The sequence below is a fragment of the Hemiscyllium ocellatum genome, chromosome 19 (genome assembly GCF_020745735.1).
Source record: "Hemiscyllium ocellatum isolate sHemOce1 chromosome 19, sHemOce1.pat.X.cur, whole genome shotgun sequence".
Taxonomy (NCBI): Eukaryota; Metazoa; Chordata; class Chondrichthyes; order Orectolobiformes; family Hemiscylliidae; genus Hemiscyllium; species Hemiscyllium ocellatum.
This window is the reverse complement of record NC_083419.1, coordinates 64,260,845-64,280,618: the sequence shown is the minus strand read 5'-3', so window position 1 is coordinate 64,280,618 and position 19,774 is coordinate 64,260,845. Positions and strand designations below refer to the sequence as shown.

General features: G+C 40.4%; 1 protein-coding gene across 1 annotated transcript in view; it reads right to left on the bottom strand.

Annotated features, from left to right (window-relative positions):
• tbxas1 (thromboxane A synthase 1 (platelet)) overlaps window positions 1–19,774 on the bottom strand; it is a 241,244-nt gene that overhangs the window by 205,377 nt on the left and 16,093 nt on the right. The gene's annotated exons all lie outside the window — the stretch shown is intronic.

Sequence of the window (19,774 nt, the reverse complement as noted above, 5' to 3'; positions counted from 1 at the left end):
TATTGCACTGGGTCAGGAGCCACAAAAGGGCAGACATGAACACCAGATTTCTTGCACCAAAAAGCCATTAAAAAGAATCAGATACGTTTTTCAGACCATCATATGATTTCATGAGCATGATTATGAATACTAGTTTCTTACTCCATACTTATTTGATTAACATGGTTTAAATTCATTAGGCTCTGTGGAGGGACTTAAACTTGTGGGCGGCATGGTGGCACAGTGGTTAGCACTGCTGCCTCACAGTGCCAGAGGCCCGGGTTCTATTCCTGACTGTGTGGAGTTTGCACGTTCTCCCAGTGTCTGCATGGGTTTCCTCCGGGTGCTCCGGTTTCCTCCCACTGTCCAAAGATGTGCGGGTCAGGTGAATTGGCCGTGTTAAATTACCCGTAGTGTTAGGTAAGGGGTATATGTAGGGGTATGGGTGGGTTGCGCTTCGGCGGGTCGGTGTGGACTTGTTGGGCCGAAGGGCCTGTTTCCACAATAAGTAATCTAATCTAAAAGTAATCTAATCTACATCTCTCGATACAGATACTTGTGTAAGCCTCTAGTGTACTAGTCCAGAAATATTACCGCTGTGCTACTTGGCCTTATGTAAAGCACCAGTCATTTTTTAAGTTTGCTTAAAACATTCTGATCTTTACCGTATTTAAAGGATGCCTCTTCACACACCCATATCTTCAAATGAGAAAATGTTTCTGCCTAACAAAATTCATGTAGGGTTAGCCAGGCTACAAGACTATGCCACTAAGTTATAGTGGGTCAAGGGTCAGAGTAATGCTCGGAACAGATGGCATGGAGAACAGAATATTTGATCACTGATTAAAGCTAGTTGGTATTCCAGATGTCACTGTTTTTTTGAAAGTTAATCTAATACGTATTCAAAATCTGATTGCAGAGCTTTGCGTTCCCATCCTTCGCATGTTAAAGTTCATCATATGAACTCAAAATTTGAGCACAATTTTCTCGCAAGCAGTAATTGCGGACACCTGGTAACCTGTCAGGTTTCGGTAGTCGAAGGTTGATGAAATATTAATTCTAAATCACCTGTTTTTTTTATCATGCATGCTTCATAAAGAATTCTGAGATGTCAAATCTTGCAGTCATTTTTGACCATGTTTGTCACTTGGCAACCAGTACCTACTCACACAGCCAAGCTGGATTCAAGGTCCTTTCATAACTTTCAACCAGCAGCTGTCTGTTGTATGGTAGAAGACCAATCAGCACAACATTTCTTCCATAGAGTTGAGGATTAACCTATTTTTATCTCTTTTACATAGGGCTGCTGGGGCAACAGTGTAAAAGTAAGCAGTATCAAATTAATTAACACCCCCTTCTATGGGACTTTCTTTTGCATGCACTATGAACCTGTTTTTAAAAAAATCAATCCAAATAATTGCTGTAGGCCCTCAGTGTGAAAACTGAGGAAAATCAACACATGTATTATTTACAGTAAACAAAAAATGCTGGAGATCACAGTGGGTCAGGCAGCACCCAAGGAGAGAGCAAGCTAACGTTTCAAGTCTAGATGACTCTTCATCAGAGCAAACGTGAAGTGTGGAGGGGATGGCATTTATGCAAGTGAGTGGGGGAGGGAATGCTGGGGGAGAAAAGGTGTTCAACACTCTACCCATCCAGCCCAATTATTGCCAAAATGCTGTTTCCCCACAAAACACACTTCACATCAGCTCTGATGAAGAGTCATAGTCTCGAAACGTTAGCTTGGTCTCTCCATGGGTGCTGCCTGACCCACTGTGATCTCCGGCACTTTCTGTTTTCAATACAGCTTCCAGCATCTGCAGTAATTTGCTCCTATATGTATTATTTAAGTCTCAGGTTCAATATCTACCATTGTGTTGAATTTGCTGGAGCAAAAAGAAGGGCAAGTCCAACGATGAACCAGAAGCTGTCTGCTGAAAGCTGCAATCATTCACGTGGCTCTCAGTTAGCCACAAGTTGCATCTCCTTGTGCTTTTTCTCTATGACTAAACAGTCTGCCAATAATTTGAATGTGAGCTTATGAAGTCTGGACGTTATGCTGGAGTTCGCAAAGCTGTTTCTCAGCCATTTGATATAATGTTGGATACTAGCATAGTTTTATGGTGAGTGGTCATATTCTCCACAGCCATCCGCGATGCCCCGGTAGCTTTGCTACCATCAGTCCTTCTTCTTGATATTAACCTAACTGAGTAATATCATGCAAGGAAGGATATCCACAGGATGTCTTTAGGGAGAAAATAGTGACAGGGCACTGATTGGATGATCAGCCATGCTCATATTGAATGGCACAGCAGACTTGAAGAGCTGATTGGCTTATTTCTGTTCATATGTTCCATGTTTCTATGTCTATGCAATCCTTCCTTTTAATAATGTCCTCTTCTCAGTCAAATGGAATATATGGATCATACTACTTTGCATGCACCAGATGTTTATAAATAGTCTGAGAGAGACTGATCAGAATTCAAGGTACTGAGTCATTTCCTGAATGATCATTCTTCCTGAGTTATCCTAGTTCCTGTGACAATTATTGCTATTTTGGATTATCCACTTTCTTTGCTTTTTTTTATGGTAAACTCGAATCACAGATTGCCACATCCATACATGCAGCCTGGAGCCCTCACTTCATAAGTACAGAATTCATTCTGAATAGCCATGTGCATTCGTGCGGATGCCTCTGTTGCACCAGATGTTCTGTTTCATTTGATTTCAAAGCAGTCACAAAATATACAATCATTGCCTAGCTGCATGAAGTATATCCAAGTCTGTTAAACTGGCCAACGAGAGCATGTTACTTTAGTATAGTCACTAACAGGAGGATTGCAAAGAGAGGCACTCACTGATTCAGAATAGGGAAATAAAATAGGGAAAGCTTTAGAATTTGCCAACGAATAACGTCAGGACTAATGTTTCGACTGGTAGCTGTCACCATAAAGGGAGCTCAGAAAAGGAGAGTTTTTATTTCCTTAAATATCTGCATTTCTATTTTCCAGTCAGGGCGTTTGTTTTTCTCTGGTTACACCTTACATTCAGTTTCTGATACATGGTTAAGCTCAGAATTTTAGTGAGAACGATGTAAATACTTTTTTGGCAGAGGTGCTGGTGCAGTTTGTCCTTCCTTCACCACCCCTGTGTATATTCATCACCATGGAAAAACATCAACACCCTCATGTGTGTTTCCAAAGGTAGTTTATCTTGGAGCTTCTAAAGAAACTCTCTTGAATTTGTTAGCTTGACATACATAATCTGTACACATTTTTTTTTCTTTTACCAGACCTGGGACACATTTCTTCAGAAAATACTGAAGGGAGTGCAAGGGGGAGACCACTCTTCCAGAAGGATAGCAGATTGCTGGATGCTTTCTGGGAGCAAGAGCCTGGTTTGGATTTGAATTTGAATGTGTAACTCAAGAGCAAGTCACAGACTGAAATTGAATCAAGCTCACCTGAAGACACAGAAAACAAGATCTATCAATACATCCCAGCTGAAGAAATAGTCCGAAGTTGCTACCACTTGGGTGTTCTGCATTAGTTAGCAGTTCCATCCATTATGAATTAAGCAAGAGACATTGGGCCCATCAGCACAGATTTCTTGGGTAGTAAAAATGATCTTGGAAATCCAAAATGGCATCCACAGGTACTTGGAGAATAAATCACACCGTATACCAAATTGGTGCAGACAGTGTGAACATTTACCAGAAATATGCACAAAAAGCAGCTCATCACATTAGCTTATACATTATACTGGAAACACAACAATATCAGTGCCAGTTTGAGTAAGGTAACCAGCAGCTCAGACAAACTCAGAAAGAAAGGTGAAAAAAATAACATTTTGGAATGAGTGCTTAATCATAATTCTGACCAAAGCGTTAAAACTAACATGGAGCCAGTTGCTATGCTCTTAGGATACTGACTATTTCCAGATCTTGATCCTGCCCTTGATGCGAGAGACTGCTTCCGGATCCACCATCTAATGAAAGCTGGAGGGCAAGTTCCAAAGGCTGTGCACCCTTGACTTGAAGTTTCCTCTGAAGAAGTGGTAAACTGGATGAAATAAATAGTGGCTACAAATATCAGGCTATCTTGGAAGAAAGGAAGTCCTGCCACAGGATACCCTACAGCCACGGGCTGTTAAGAAAAGACCTTGGCAGTCATTTTAACAACAATGGAAAGCAAGCAGAATTGTATGAGTGCGTTATATACAGTACATGTTTATTTCTATGCGAATTATTTCTTCACTACTTATAGGTTAGTTACCAGTTGATTTCTTCTGCATGTTTATGTGGTTCAAGAGTTATCGAATTCTTTCCACAATGCTTCCAGATTGCAAAAGGTTGCAGGGAATGATGTGACAAGATGCTGAAAAAGCTTTTGCTGATTTCACAATTATCACATGAACTACTCCAAGGTATACATACATCACAAGATTTCCACTTAGAATATAGCAAGACTGGGAAAATGAACAGGGTCACACAGATCAGGACAAGCTTCTCAAAGAGGGAGGATGAGAATATCTCTTAGGAGGAGGCTATGTCTGCACAGCAAATTTAGGGAACAATTTTCCCATGTGAGAGTGATCGGTGCTTTATTAGGTATGCCTTCACTGAAAACTGTCACCTGCTGCAGTCACAAATGCATCTCAAAGCATTGCATTGTTAATGACAACTAACGTGATTGTAGCAAAGAATATTTACAAGTCTGACCTCTCACTAGTTGGAGATATTTGCAACACCTTGTAGTTTGCCATAACTGTTGCATAATGAAAGTAAGACTTTCTATTCAAATTAGATTTCATTCAATCTTGCCAGACAAAAAAAGCTGAACTTCAGCAGAATTTAAGGATTCGCCTTGGTCCAAGGTACCATTAGCTCAATGTATCTAATTTTCTGAGTGATGCATTCTAAATCTGTCACATATCAGAAACAAAAGGGATTTTAATTCCTCAACATCCAGCTAGTGTGTGACCACTGGCAGCAAAAATGCAGGTCAATACCCAAAATCATGGCATTAATCATGACAGTTTATTCTGTGGCAGTCTGCCATACCATCTGTATCTGAGCAACAACAGCTATTCACTGATAACATAACTGAGGACTTTAGTCTGCAGCCATTACAGATACACAGCAACTTATCAATACAGCTCAGGAACATGAAAAAGGAAGAAGAAGGAAGAGTGAGAAGAAGAAACAAAGATAATACCTTTCGGTCAGCTCAGTGATGGACAATTTTCAACAGGACTGCCTGATGAAAGCCTTTTGCCTGAAACGTTGATCTTCCTGTTCCTCGGATGCTGCCTGACCTGCTTTGCTTTTCCAGCACCACCCTAAGCAAAATTTTCAACAGCAGTCATACTGAACTAGAGGTACTGACTCTGTTTCTTTCTTCACAGATGCTGACAGACCTGCTGAGGTTCTCTAGCATTTCTCATATTTGTTTCAGTTTGGGGCTTGCTTATTTTCTCCAGATGACTTACAAATTATGATCTGAAATCCCCAGCATAGCTTGGTCTACATTTCTGCCTAGACTGACTGTCAACAACTTACTTAGTTGCAACAATTGAGTGAAACATCTCAGTCCGTTTTGTCACTTTAAAAGATCAAGGCTGATCTGATTCTGGTATCAAATCAACCTTCCTATCCACTTCCCATACCCTTTGACTTCCCGGTCAATGGAATTGTCTAACTCAGCGTTAGAAATATTCAATGATGCTGCTTTGTACCTCTCTTTCAGAGAGAATTCGTCAAACTAATGACTTTCAAAGAAAAAAAAAGGCTCCTCATCACTGTCTTAATTTAGAGATCCTTTATTTTAAACTAACACCTAATTCTAGTTTCGCCCTCAAGAGGAAACATTCTTTCAACATTCACCCTGTCAAATTTTCTCTGGATCTTATATGCTTCAATAAGATAGCTTTCATTCTCCTGACAAATAATGGCCCAACCTGTCCAATGTTTCCTCCTTAGATGACACCACCATCCCAGGAATTAGCCAATCAAACCTTCTCTGAACTGCTCTGAATATAATATGTCCTTTCCTAAGTAAGGAGACCATCAGGTGTGGTCTCACAAAGACTTGAAAAAAAGCAAGAATTCCCTACCTTAATTCTTCTTGCAATAAAAAGTCAACATTCTATTTATCTTCCTAATCACCAGCAGACATATTATGATTAATGTGCCAGGACACCCAAATTCCTCTGTTATATAGAGTTCGACAATCACTTACGACTGAAACAGTACACAGCTTCCTTATTCTACCTGATGGACAATTCACATTTTCCTTCATATACCCCATTTGCCATATTTTTATCTGCTCACTTAACCTAGCTAAATCTTTGCAGATTCCTTATGTTCTCTTCACAATATGCTCTCCTACTTTGCTTTGTGTTATAACTAAATTAAGTAACTGTAGGTTCTTGTTCTTCATCAAAATCAATTATATAAATTGGAAATAATTCAGGTCCTAGCAGTGATCCCTATGGTACTCCACTTGTTACATCTTACAAGCCCAAAACGGCCCATTTATACACACACACTGCTTCCTAACCAATTCCTTATCCATGCTTAAATGTTGCCCTTACACATGATCTTCTATTCTGAGTTGTAATCTGCAATGTGGCATGCTATCAAACACCTTCTGGAAATCCAAGTGACAAGTGACACACATTCCTTTTTCATATAGCATGTTACTTCCTTGAAGAATTCTTATAAATTAGTTACAGCTGAAAATGTGTTGCTGGTTAAAGCACAGCAGGTTAGGCAGCATCTCAGGAATAGGGAATTCGACGTTTCGAGCATAAGCCCTTCATCAGGGCTTATGCTCGAAACGTCGAATTCCCTATTCCTGAGATGCTGCCTAACCTGCTGTGCTTTAACCAGCAACACATTTTCAGCTGTGATCTCCAGCATCTGCAGACCTCATTTTTTACTTATAAATTAGTTAAACAATTTCCCCTCCATAAAACGATATCAACTCTGCTTGATTGCATTTTTTCTATTTGACTTGTTCTATATGTTTTCTATATGCCTTGCTATAATAGCCTTAATAATAGATTCCAACACTTGCCTTTGAAAAGATTAAAAATCTCACAACACTAGGTTATAGTCCAACAGGTTTAATTGGAAGCACACTTGCTTTTGGAGTGACGCTCCGATCACCTGATGAAGGAGCGTCGCTCTGAAAGCTAGTGTGCTTCCAATTAAACCTGTTGGACTATAACCTGGTGTTGTGTGATTTTTAAACTTTGTACACCCCAGTCCAACACCGGCATCTCCAAATCTTTGAAAAGATGTTAGACTAGCAGGCCTGTAGTTTCCTGTTTTGTGTCTCCCTCCTTTCTCGAATAGAGGAATCCCATTCAGTATTTTCTAAACTGATGGGACATTTCTGAAATCCTGACAATTTTGAAAAATTAAAACCACTGCACCTTCTTTCTCAGCAAAGACTTCTTTTAAGGCTCAATAATGATCAGGTCCTAGGACTTGTCAGGCTTTAAGTTCTGATAGTTTCCTCTGGCTGACAAGAGTAACCAGGAATGTCAGGGGCTCTCCTCACTCGAGGGACTGGTTCTGAGCTAGTTGGTCAGAGTCTATGTACTGTGCACGTTCACATAATGGGTGTCTTGGTGACAGGATACTGCCCCCTGTGCAGTTATTTCACAGAGGACACAGATTGAAGGTAACTTAACGGAGAGAAGCTGGAAACAGATTTAATTACCTACCAACTTGTTAAAATCTGGGATGCAATTCCTAAAAGGTTTTGGCAGCAGACTTAAGTTTCAAAAGTGAACTCGACAAATACTCATAAGGGAAAAAAACTGCAGGCTACATATAAAGAGCAGCAAAGTGGAACTAAACGAACAGGTCTTTTAGATCCATTGAAGAATCACAAGTACAAGTTCTGAACAAGGGTCACTGGACCCAAAATGTTGACTCTGCTTTCTCTCCACATATGCTGCTAGATTTATAGAGTTTCTCCAGCAATTTGATTGTGAATCCCATTCTAAGACCTATTAGCTGAATCGTTACATCACATTCAACTCAAATGAAGATCACCTGCAGGTTGACAACTTGTAGATAGTGGATTTGTAAATAATATGCTCACACCTCAAATTAAGCAAGTTGTACAAGCTTCAAAAAGGTTTGCTAAATTAAAACTGTATGGAAAATTTAACCTGCTAACTCTGGATAATTAATTTCTGGACTAAAATCTCTCTAATCTGAAAACGGTCCTGTTTTCTCCCCATTCCTTCCTCTTATAAAGCCATCACTACCCAAATCCTTTCCTTGTTCTATCCCACTCCATCCTCACACTGTCCTCAATCAATGGGGCCTTCCTGTGCCAAATTGGATGCTAATAACACACTGTCTGTTTCAGCAATAACCACATCCAATGTTATGTTTGAGCTCACAGATTAGACTGCCTCCCCCATCTGCCATTGTTTGACAAGACCATAAGACATAGGAGCAGAAATTAGGCCATTCAGCCCATTGAATGGCAGAACAGACTCAATCATGGCTGATAAGTTTCCCAACATCTACTCTGCCTAGGCCATTCAGCATTCTGTATGTTTCAATTAGATCACCCCTCATCTTTTAAACTCCATCGAGTATAAACCCAGAGTTGTCAAACATTCATCACACGTTAAACTTTTCATTCCTGGGACCATTCTCATGAGGAGAAAGTGAGGTCTGCAGATGCTGGAGTATCAGAACTGAAAACGTGTTGCTGGAAAAGCGCAGCAAGTCAGGCAGCATCCAAGGAACAGGAAATTCGACATTTCGGGCATAAGCCCTTCATCATCCTGATGAAGGGCTTATGCCCGAAACATCGAATTTCCTGTTCCTTGGATGCTGCCTGACCTGCTGCGCTTTTCCAGCAACACATTTTCAGCCACCATTCTCATGAACCTCCTCTGAACACGGTCCAGGGCCAGTACATCTTCCCTGAGACATGGGGTCCAAAATTACACACTATACACCAAATGTGGTCTGACCAGAGCCTTTGTAAAGCCTCAGAAGTACACCCCTGCGTTTATATTCAAGTCCTCTCAAAATAATTGCCATCATTGCACTTGCCTTCCTAACTGCTGACTCAACCTGTAAGTTTACTTTGAAAGAATACTGGACTAGAACTCCCAATACTCTTTGCACTTCAGACTTCTGAATTGACTCCCCATTTTGAAAACAGTCCATGCCTCTATTCTACTCACCAAAGTGCATACCTCACACTTTCCCACGTTATACTGTATTTGTCACTTCTTTGCCCATTCTCCTAAACTGTCCAAATCTTTCTGCAAGCTCCCCAATGATATCTATCCCTCTACCTAGCTTTGTATTATCAAAAAAATATAACCAGAATGCCCTCAGTTCAATCGTTAATGTACGAAGAGAAAAGCTGTGGTCCCAACGCTGAGCCTTGTGGAACACCACTTGTCACTGGCTGCCAACCTGGCAATGACCCTGTTATCCACACTTTCTGCTTTCTGCCAGACAGCCAGGCCTCTATCCATGTTAGCACCTTGCCTCTGACACTTACCTTACTCAGTAGCCTCCTGAGCGGTATCTTGTCAAAGGCCTTCTTCAAGTCCAGGTAGATAACATTCATTGCCTCTCCTTGGTCTAACTTGCTCATTACTTCCTCAAAGAATTCTAGCAGATTTGTCAGGCCTCCCCTTGTTGTAACCATGCTGACTTTGCCCTATTTTACGATACACTTCCAAGTATTCAGAAATCTCATCCTTCACAATGGATTCCAGGATCTTGCCCACTGACCGATTAGGCTAATTGGTCTGTAATTTTATGTCTTTTGCCCTACTCCCTTTTTAAACATGGGTGTCACAATAGTGATTTTCCAGTGATCTGAGACCCTCCCTGATTCTAAATATTCCTGAAAGATCACCACTAGCGCCTCCACTTACTCTTCAGCTATCTCTTTTAGAACTCGGATTTATCCACCTTCAGGCTATTCAGTTTTTCTAGCACCTTCTCCTTGGTGAAATTCAATCTCTTTAATTTTTGAGGTACTACTCGTGTCTTCCACCGTGAAGACTGACATGAAGTAATTATTCAGTTCCTCAGCCATTTCCTTAAGTGGCAAATTTATCCTGTACAATGATGAGCAGGAACTCAGAGTCAGCAGGCGTCTGCTTCCAGGACCTCTCACATACTACCAAAGTACTAAGATTCTGACAGAACCCACAATGAACTGCGAGGTCACAGTCGAGGCTGACATTTGGATGACTTTTTTTATATTCACGTGTGGAATGTGGGCATTGCTGGCTGGTATTTATTGCCTGTTGCTAGTTGCCCTTGAGAAGGTGGAGATGAGCTGCTTTCTTGAATTGCTACAGTCAATATGGTGTTGGTAGACTCACAATGCTGTTGAGGAGATAGCTTCAGGATTTTGACAAAGTGACAATGAAGGAACAGCAATATATTTCCAAGTCAGGATGATGAGTGCCTTGGACAGGAACTTGAAGGTGGTCTTCTTCCCATCTCTCTGCTGCCTTTCTCTTTCTAGATGCAAGTGTTCATGGATTTGAAAACTATGCTAAGGATTTTTGGCAAAGTTCTGCAGTGCATCTTGCAGATAATACAAACTGCTGGCACTGGTGGAGGAAATGAATGCTTATGGATGGAGCGCCAATCAAACAGGCAGCTTTGTCCTGGATGGTGTCAAGCTTAGAATGTTGTTGGAGCTGCACCCATCCAGGCAAGTGGGGAATATTCTATAAAACCCACGACTGGTGTTTTGCAGATGGTGAACAGGCACTGGAGTGTCAGGAAGTGAATTACTTGCTGCAGTTTTCCCAGTCTCTGACCTGCTCATAGAGTCATACCGCATGGAAGCAGACACTTCAGCCTAACCAGTCCATGCTGAACATAATCCCAAACTAAACGAGTTATACCTGCCTGCTCCTGGCCCACATTCCTCCAAACTTTTCCTAATCATGTACTTGTCCAAACGTCTTTTAAACATTGTAATTGGGCCCACATGTTCGTTCCACATGCAAAACCTGTGTAAAACATTTGCCACTAAAAAATCTCTCTCCTCTCATCTTAAAATCATGTCCCTAGTCTTAGAATCCCCCATTCTAGGGAAGTGACAACTACTGTTAATTAAATCTATACACCTCATTATTTTAGAAACTTCTATAAGGTCGCCTCTCAACTTCCTATGCTACAGTGGAAAAATGCCCCATCCTATCCAGCCTTTCTTTATTAACTTATATTTATATGGGGGGGCTAGTTCAGTTTCTGGTCAATGGTAAACCCCAGCGTGTTGATAGTGTGGGATTCAGTGATGATAATGTTATTGAATGTCATGGGGTTGTGGTTAGATTGTTTCTTACTGAAGATGGTCATTGCCTGGCAATTATGTGGCGCAAATGTTACTTTCCATTTTCCAGCCCAAGCCCGGATATTGTCCAGGTCTTATTACATTTGAAGAATGCCTTCAGTATCTCAGGAGTCACAAGTGGTGCTGAATATTGTCAGTCCCTGCTCAAGCTCATATCTAGTAGAGTGATCTGTCAGAATGGTGAACGTGTCAATGTATATGTGATATTACTCAAGCAGCATCATGTAAATTGGAGGCTGTAAACACTATGAGAATGAAAGTAGTTTAGGACAAAAAGAAGAAAGGAAACTCTTACTTACATAGGGTCTCAGACATCCCAAAGGTTCTATTAACAATGCCTGAAAGCAGCCTCACAGTTATTATGTAATTGGAAGCAGAATGTATGTGCTTTAACCAGATGCAATTTAAAAATTGAGATTAATGCTCAAATATGCTGAGTTGGGAGATAAATATTGGCCTGATCATTAGGCTCACCCCTCCATCTGAATGGAAGCTTTTGGTCATTTATGTCCACACAGCATGAAAATGAGATCTTGTTTTACTATTTCACTCAAAGAAGTGTGGCACTCTTTCAGTGCTATACACTGTCCCAAAGTAGACTGTTGTCAAGTTTCCATGATCGGACTCAAGCTCAGAGGTTAAAGAGCTACCATTAATGTAAGCTGGTATGCAAAATGATTTGTATTTTTCCTTTAAAACTATTTATCATGATCCTATTAGACAGTTGGCAACTTTCTCTTCTTAAAGTGTGAATCTCAAAGTTAATGCCACTCATCTTGCTAGCACATATGTACATGAGCGTACTGACATGAAATAAGGGCAAATTGGGCTGGATGTGATGGTCTCCACAGTCAATGTCCAGACATGGCTGTAGAAGAAAAAGAAATAGATGGAGGAAGAGAGAACTATAAAAACTTAAGTATTCTATTCCTTTATTGGATGGTATACGGAGACAGGAAAAAACAGCAAAAATAGAGGACAGGAACTACTGAGCCAGAGCCTAAAAACAATTGTCTAACATTGCAATGCTATCATAAATCTGTTCAACTAACTGAATTACCATATGTGTCATCTTAATATGTAAAAATCTTTAGGCAATGTGTTGGCGATTCCAGGCTACTGGATTCTATTCCAAAACAGGTCCTGGGTCAAGTTTATCTATTAGAGCTACTTCTGTTCCTTTCAGCCTGTTTCATCATTAATGAGATCATGATTGATTTGATTTGGAGATGCCAGTGTTGGACTAGGGTGTACAAAGTTAAAAATCACACAGCACCAGGTTATAGTCCAACAGGTTTAATAGTGCTTCCAATTAAACCTGTTGGACTATATCCTGGTGTTGTGATTTTTAACTATGTTTGATTTGATGATCCTTAACCCCAATTTCCTGCCTTTTCCCCATAACCCACAATTCCCCTACTGATTAACAACATACCTATCTCAACCTTACGCTTAACAATCCAGACTCTACAGTCGTCTGCAGTAAAGAATTGCACTAATTCACTATCTTCCAAGAGAAGAAACTCCTCGTCTCTGTTTTTATCCTGAGATTATGCCCGCTAGTTCTATTCTCTTCCATGTGGAGAAACAACCTTTCTGCATCTATCCTGCCAAAGTCCCTAATAATCTTGTATGTTTCAATAAGGTCATCATCCTTCTAAATTCCAATATGTATAGCCCTAATCCACTCAATCTCTCCCTCCAGACTGTTAAGAAGTTGAAAGATTCTATGTTCACTTTAAAATAGAGAATATTTTCTGAATATTGAAACTTAAAGTGCAGGCTCAGCTGCCCAAATGGAAAGGCTGGGAGACTGGCTGTTCCAAAATAGATACATGCAACAATTGGCTGTTAAATGGATATCTGAGTTTTGGTTGCTGTTTTGACAACAATTCGAATTTAACCAATTAGTTTATTATGACAAGGATACTAAAACTCAATCAAGTTTGAATTTACTGTTTGGACAACATCAGACCAATGACAGGGAATGATATTGAAGGGTATAAAAAAGCAGGTATTTTGAAAATTTAGTCAGACAACAACTGCCACTGAATAGCAGAGCAACTGCCCACCTAACATCTTGCTGTCAAAGAATTTAGAAGGCACTCTCTACCTTTTCCTGTCAAACATACTTGCAATAAAAAGAAAGATGATTCAGGGATATAGGCAGACAGAAAATTGAAGACAGCGGAGAAGACAGAGACTGTGTGAACTTGAGATTACGTCAATAAAACATAGAACAAGCAGTACAGGCCCTTCGACCCTTGATGTTGGGCCAACCTGCGGAACCAATCTGAAGCCTATCTAACATACACTATTCCATTTTCATCCATATGTTTATCCAATGACCATCTAATTACCTGTAAAGTTGACGAGTCCACTCCCGTTGCAGGCAGGCTGTTCTATGCCCCTACTACTGAGTGAAGAAACAACCTCTGACATCTGTCTGAGATCTATCACCCCTCAATTTAAAGCCATGTCCCCTCGTGCTAGTCATCACCATCTGGGGAAAAAGGCTCCCTATCTAACCCTCTGATTGTATGTCTCAATTAAGTCACCTCTGAACCTTCTTCTAACGAAAACAGCCTCAAGTCCCTCAGCCTTTCCTCATAAGATCTTCGCTCCCTACCAGGCAACGTCCCAGTAAAACACCTCTGAACCCTTTCCAAAGCTTCCACATCCTTCCTATAATGCAGTGGCCAGAAATGTACTCCAAGTGCAGCCACATGAAATTTATGTACATGTACACTGAGATCTCTCTGCTCATCTACACTACCAAGAATCTTCCCATGAGCCCAGTGCTCTTTACTCCTGTTGCTCCTTCCAAAGTGAATCACCTCACACTTTTCCACATTAAACTCCATTTGCCACCTCTCAGCCCAGCTCTGAAGTTTATCTATGTACCTTTGTAACCTGCAATATCCTTCAGCACTATCCGCAACTCCACCAACCTGCATGTCATACGCAAATTTACTAACCCATCCTTCCAAGCCCTCATCCAGGTCATTTATAAAACTGGCTATCAACAGTGGCCCTAAAACAGATCCTTGCTATACACCACTAGTAACTGAACTCCAAGATGAACATTTCCCATTAACCACCACCCTCTGTCTTCTTTCGGCTCGCTAATTTCTGGTCTAAACCACTAAATCATCTTCAATCCATGCCTCCGTATTTTGGGCAATAGCCTACCGTGGGGAATCTTATCAAACATCCGACTGAAATCCATCTACACCACATCAACCACTTTACCCTCATCCACCTGTTTTGTCACCATCTCAAAGAACTCAATAAGGTTTGTGAGGCATGACCTACCCTTCACAAAACTGCATTGACTATCCCTAATCAACTTATTCCTTTCTGGAAGATTATAAATCCTACCTCTTACAACCTTTTCCAACATTGTACCCACAACTGAAGAAGGCTCACTAGTCTATATTACCAGGGTTGTCTCTACTCCCCTTCTTGAACACGGGACAACATTTACTGCTCTCCAGTGTTCTAGCACTATTCCTGTAGACAATGACAATATCAAGATCAAAGCCAAAGGCTCTTCAATCTGATCCCTGGCTTCCCAGAGAATCATGGCGTAAATCCTATCTGGCCCAGGGGACTTACCTATTTTTACACTTTCCAGAACTGCTAACATGATTCTCCTTGTGAACCTCAATCCTGTCTGGTCTAGTAATCTGTATCTCAGTATTCTCCTTGACAACATTACCTTTTTCCAGTGTGAATACTTACATAAAATATTCAGTTAGCACTTTGCCTATCTCCTCGGACTCCACGCACAACTTCCCACTGCTATCCTTGATTGGTCCTCATATTTCTCTAGCCATTCTTTTATTCATGATATAACTATACAAAACTTTAGGGTTTTCCATGATCCTATCTATCAATGGCTTCTCAAGTCCCCTCCTGGCTCTTCTTAGTTCTCTCTTTAGGTCATTCCTGGCTTGCTTACAACGCTCAAGCACCCTAACTGAGCCTTAAAGTCTCATCTTAACATAAGCCTCCTTCTTCCTCTTGACAAGAGATTCAACTTCCTTAGTAAACTCTCGCGCTCGACCACTTCATTCCTGCCTGACAGGTACATACTTATCAAGGACATGCAGTAGCTGTTCCTTGAATAATCTCCACAGTTCAACTGTGTCCATCCCTTGCAGTTTCCTTTCCCATCCTATGCATCCTAAACCTTGCCTAATCACATCATAATTGCCTTTCCCCCAGCTTTAACTCTTGCCCTGCAGTATATACCTGTCCCTTTCTATCGCTCACGTAAACATAACTGAATTGTGGTCACTTGTGATATTTAATGAGTGTGTTATTGGAACAGCATGTTAATTGGATTGTGTTCAGTTAAGGAAAGGAGTGTTTAGTTTGTTAATAGATTTGTTTAGTGTTCTGTTCGAAAAAAGATTGTTATTTTTCTTTAAACAGTGGAAATTAGGAGTTTTCTTTCAGTCCCTCACACTTGAGCACTTTATGAGATGAGGCAAACTTTTCAGGGTGTTTGGTTTTAATTCACAGAGCGGTTCAACCTCTGCATCACCTTAGTGAACCTTCTCTCGACTGTCACTATTGCCAATATATGTTTCCTCAGATAAGGGTAATAGAACTGTTCATAATATTCCAACCATGGTCTGACTCATGCCTTGTAAAATGTCTTCTTATTTATATGCTCCATTTCCCTTGAAAACAAAGGCCAATATTCTATTTGCCCTCACTTGAATTTATATTTTTTGCTTTTTGTGATTTATGCCTTAGAACCCCTAATCCCTCTGTGATGGAAGCTTTCTGCAATCTTTCTCCATTTAAACAATATTCAGCTCCTCTATTCTTCCTGCCAAAGTGCATGACCTCACATTTTCCTCATAGTATTTTCCATACGCTAATTTGTTGCCCAATCACTTAACCTATCAATATCCCTCTCCAGACTCTGTGTCATCCTCACCATCTGCCTTCGAACCTATATTTGTGTCATCCACAAACTGGATACATTCACTTCTCTCATCCAAATAATATATATATAATAATTAAGACTGCAGTAGCATTCCAACAGTTACAAGTTGCAATGCTGAAGATGCCCCCCTCAATTTATTCCAACTCCATGTCTTTCATGGGTTAGTTTATCTTCTATGTTAATACACTACTTCCAACAGCATGGGCTCTTACCTTATTAATTAACCTAAAGTGTGATACCTACTCTGCTATCATATTCTTTATAACAAATGTGAACATTTTTCCAATAATAAAGCTAACTGCCCAATAGTTACCTGATTTTGTTTCTTTCCCTTTATAAATAAACATGTTACACTGGCAGTTTTCCAGTCCTCTGGGATACTTCCACTCTGTGAATTCTTGGATGATTTTTATTAATACATCAACTGTCTCCATAGCTCCTTCTTTTAATATCCGAAGATCCATCCCATCTGGTCCAGAGGATTTATTGGTCTTTAGCCTCATTAATGATCTTGCACTTCTGCTCAAGATATTTACTGTATTTATTTCTTCCCTGTCTTCTGTTTGTGAATTATTTAGTATTTTTAGAATACTACCAATGTCTTCAACTGTGAAGACTGATGAGAAGTATTTACTTAACACCTCTGCCATTTCTGGTTCCCTATTATTATTTCCCCAGCATTATTCTCAAAAGGGCTCATGTTAACTCTGGCCTCTTGCTTCCTTTTCATATGTCGAAAGAAGCTTTTGCTGTCCATCTTGATAATCGTTGCAAGATCATCTTCTCCCCCTGTTTCAGGTCATTTTTTTTGTTGTTTTTTAAAAACTTTTCCAACCCTCTAGATTACTAATAATCTTTACCACATTTTATGTTTTTTCTTTCAATTCGTTAATTTTGCTGTTTCAGCAGGGTTAGCTTATCCCCTTCCTAGAATTCTTATTCCTCACTGGGATATATCTTTGCTGTGGGCCTGGAGTACTTTCTCAAATGTCTGCCATTGTTCCTTAACCATCTTTGCTGCTAAACTGCATCCCAGATCAATCGAGTCAGAGTCATACATCCCCGGAATCAGACCCTTCGGTCCAACTTGTCCATGCCAAGCAAGTTTCCCAAACTAGTCCTATTGTCAGCGTTTGGATCCTATCCCTCTAAACATTTCCTAACTCATGTACCTGTTCAAATATCTTTTAAACATTCTAACTGTACCAGCATCTACCACTTACTCTGGCAATTCATTCCACAAATGAACCACCGTCTGTCTAAAAATATTGCCTCTCGGGTCCCTTCTAAAGCTTTCTCTACTTACCTTAAAAATAAGCCGTTTAGGTTTGAACGCCTCTACCCTAGAAAAAATACCTTAGCTATTCATTTTATCTGGCTCCCTCATGATTTCATAAACATCCATTAGACCACCCCATAATGCTCCAGTGAAAAAGTCCCAGCCCATAAAGCTCCCCTTTATAACTTACCATCCAGTCCTGGCAAAATCTTTATAAATCTTTTCTAAACCCTATCCAATTTCATAATATTCTTCATATAGCAGGGTGACCAGAAATGTGCACAGCACCTGGAAACATTCAGGCCTGAATTGGTAAGTGCCACCAACTTCTGCCCTCATTTCTTTTTAATTATCCTTTCTTAAGTTTGACGCAGTTGTTTCCAGACCAAATTCCTCCCCCTCAAAAGGAATGTTAAATTCTACCATGTTACAGTCACTGCTTTCTCAGGATCTTTTACACTGAGATCATTTATTAAACTGGCTTCATTGCACATCCAAACTAGTTTGATCCAGAACGTATTGTTCTTGGAAAAGGTCTCAAATACACACTGAATTCTTCCTTGTAGCTACTGCTGCCACTGTGTCTGTCCCAATCTACATGAAAACTAAACTCACCCATAATTAATGTAATAGTCTTCGAGTAAAAAATGAGGTCTGCAGATGCTGGAGATCACAGCTGAAAATGTGTTGCTGGTCAAAGCACAGCAGGCCAGGCAGCATCTCAGGAATAGAGATGAAGGGCTTATGCTCGAAACGTCGAATTCTCTATTCCTGAGATGCTGCCTGGCCTGCTGTGCTTTGACCAGCAACACATTTTCAGCCATAATTAATGTAATGCCTTTCTCATGCCCTCATTATCACTTTGCAATCATGGTTCCACACTACACATAGCACACCCCTAATTCTCCACAAGGAGTTAAAAACAGAGGTGCAGCATTTCCTTATTTCTTTTTTGGTGGGGGAGGGGGCGATGGGCAGAAAACAAAAAGAAAGAAATAAGTTTTACAGAGCACTTTTGTCCATACTGCCAATCCAGCAGTGTCTAGAGAGCAGAACAATCATGCTGCAGATAACTAAAAACAGTCAGGAGGACAAAAACAGGGGTCACAATAGAGTAGTATCATTACACTTGCAAGAACAGGTATGGGAGCAGTGTCCACACAGTTATGTACTTGGGCGCTAGATTGGAGTGCATAACACTGATGATCACAGGGACAGATTCACATTCAAAAAAATTGGTGCTATTTAAATGAGTGTCTAATTGTTTTTTAAAAAATTCTAGGGAATCAGATTCCATATCCCTACCAGATCTACCATTCAGATGTTTAGAAACTCTTTTAATTTCATATCCATTACCTCTACCTTTTAAGACTAAATGGCTGCAATTTGCTGAGTCTTGCAATTAGTATCATTAGCTGTTGCCCAGCCCAAATCTAGGAAGGATGAAGTGAAAAATGAAAGCTGTTATAGTCTCAGAAGGACCATTGGCTGCTCTCCCTCATTAAAGAGAGATAACTTATACTGGGGTTTATTTGATGGTCACCACTTGTCAAGCAAGATTGAGAAGTCAGGGCCTTCACATTAACGTTAGCTGGTAAGGGACTGAACATATGCTGTTGACACCATACCATACTTCATACCAGCCACCTTCACTCCCCAGACAAATAGGGGAAATGCTCTCATCTATTATTATTCTACTGTGGGGAAGCGATGGCATTGTGGTAACGTGACTGGGAGAGTAATCTAGAGCCCCACATTTAATGGTCAGGGAATGAGTTTGACTCATCCCACAGTAGCTCATTAAATTTAAATTTGGCTTAAAAAAAGGAAGTTTAAAGAAAGCTAGTCTAATGGCAACCATATTGCCATAGTCTATTATCATATAAAACCCATCTGGTTCATTAATGTTCTTTAAGAAAGGAAATTTGCTGCCCTAACCTGGTTTGGCCTACATGTGATTCCAGACTCACAGCACAGAATCATATAGTATAAGAGGCTCTTCATCCGTCGAATCTGTACTGTCAAAAATACAGCACTACCTATACTAGTCCCACTTTCCTGCAGTAGGCCCACAGCCTTAAATGAAAACTTGCAAGTATCACAACATTCAAGTACTTCTAAAAAAAAATCCTGCCTCAACTACAATGCAGCCCCTTCCAGACCCCATCATCCTCTGGG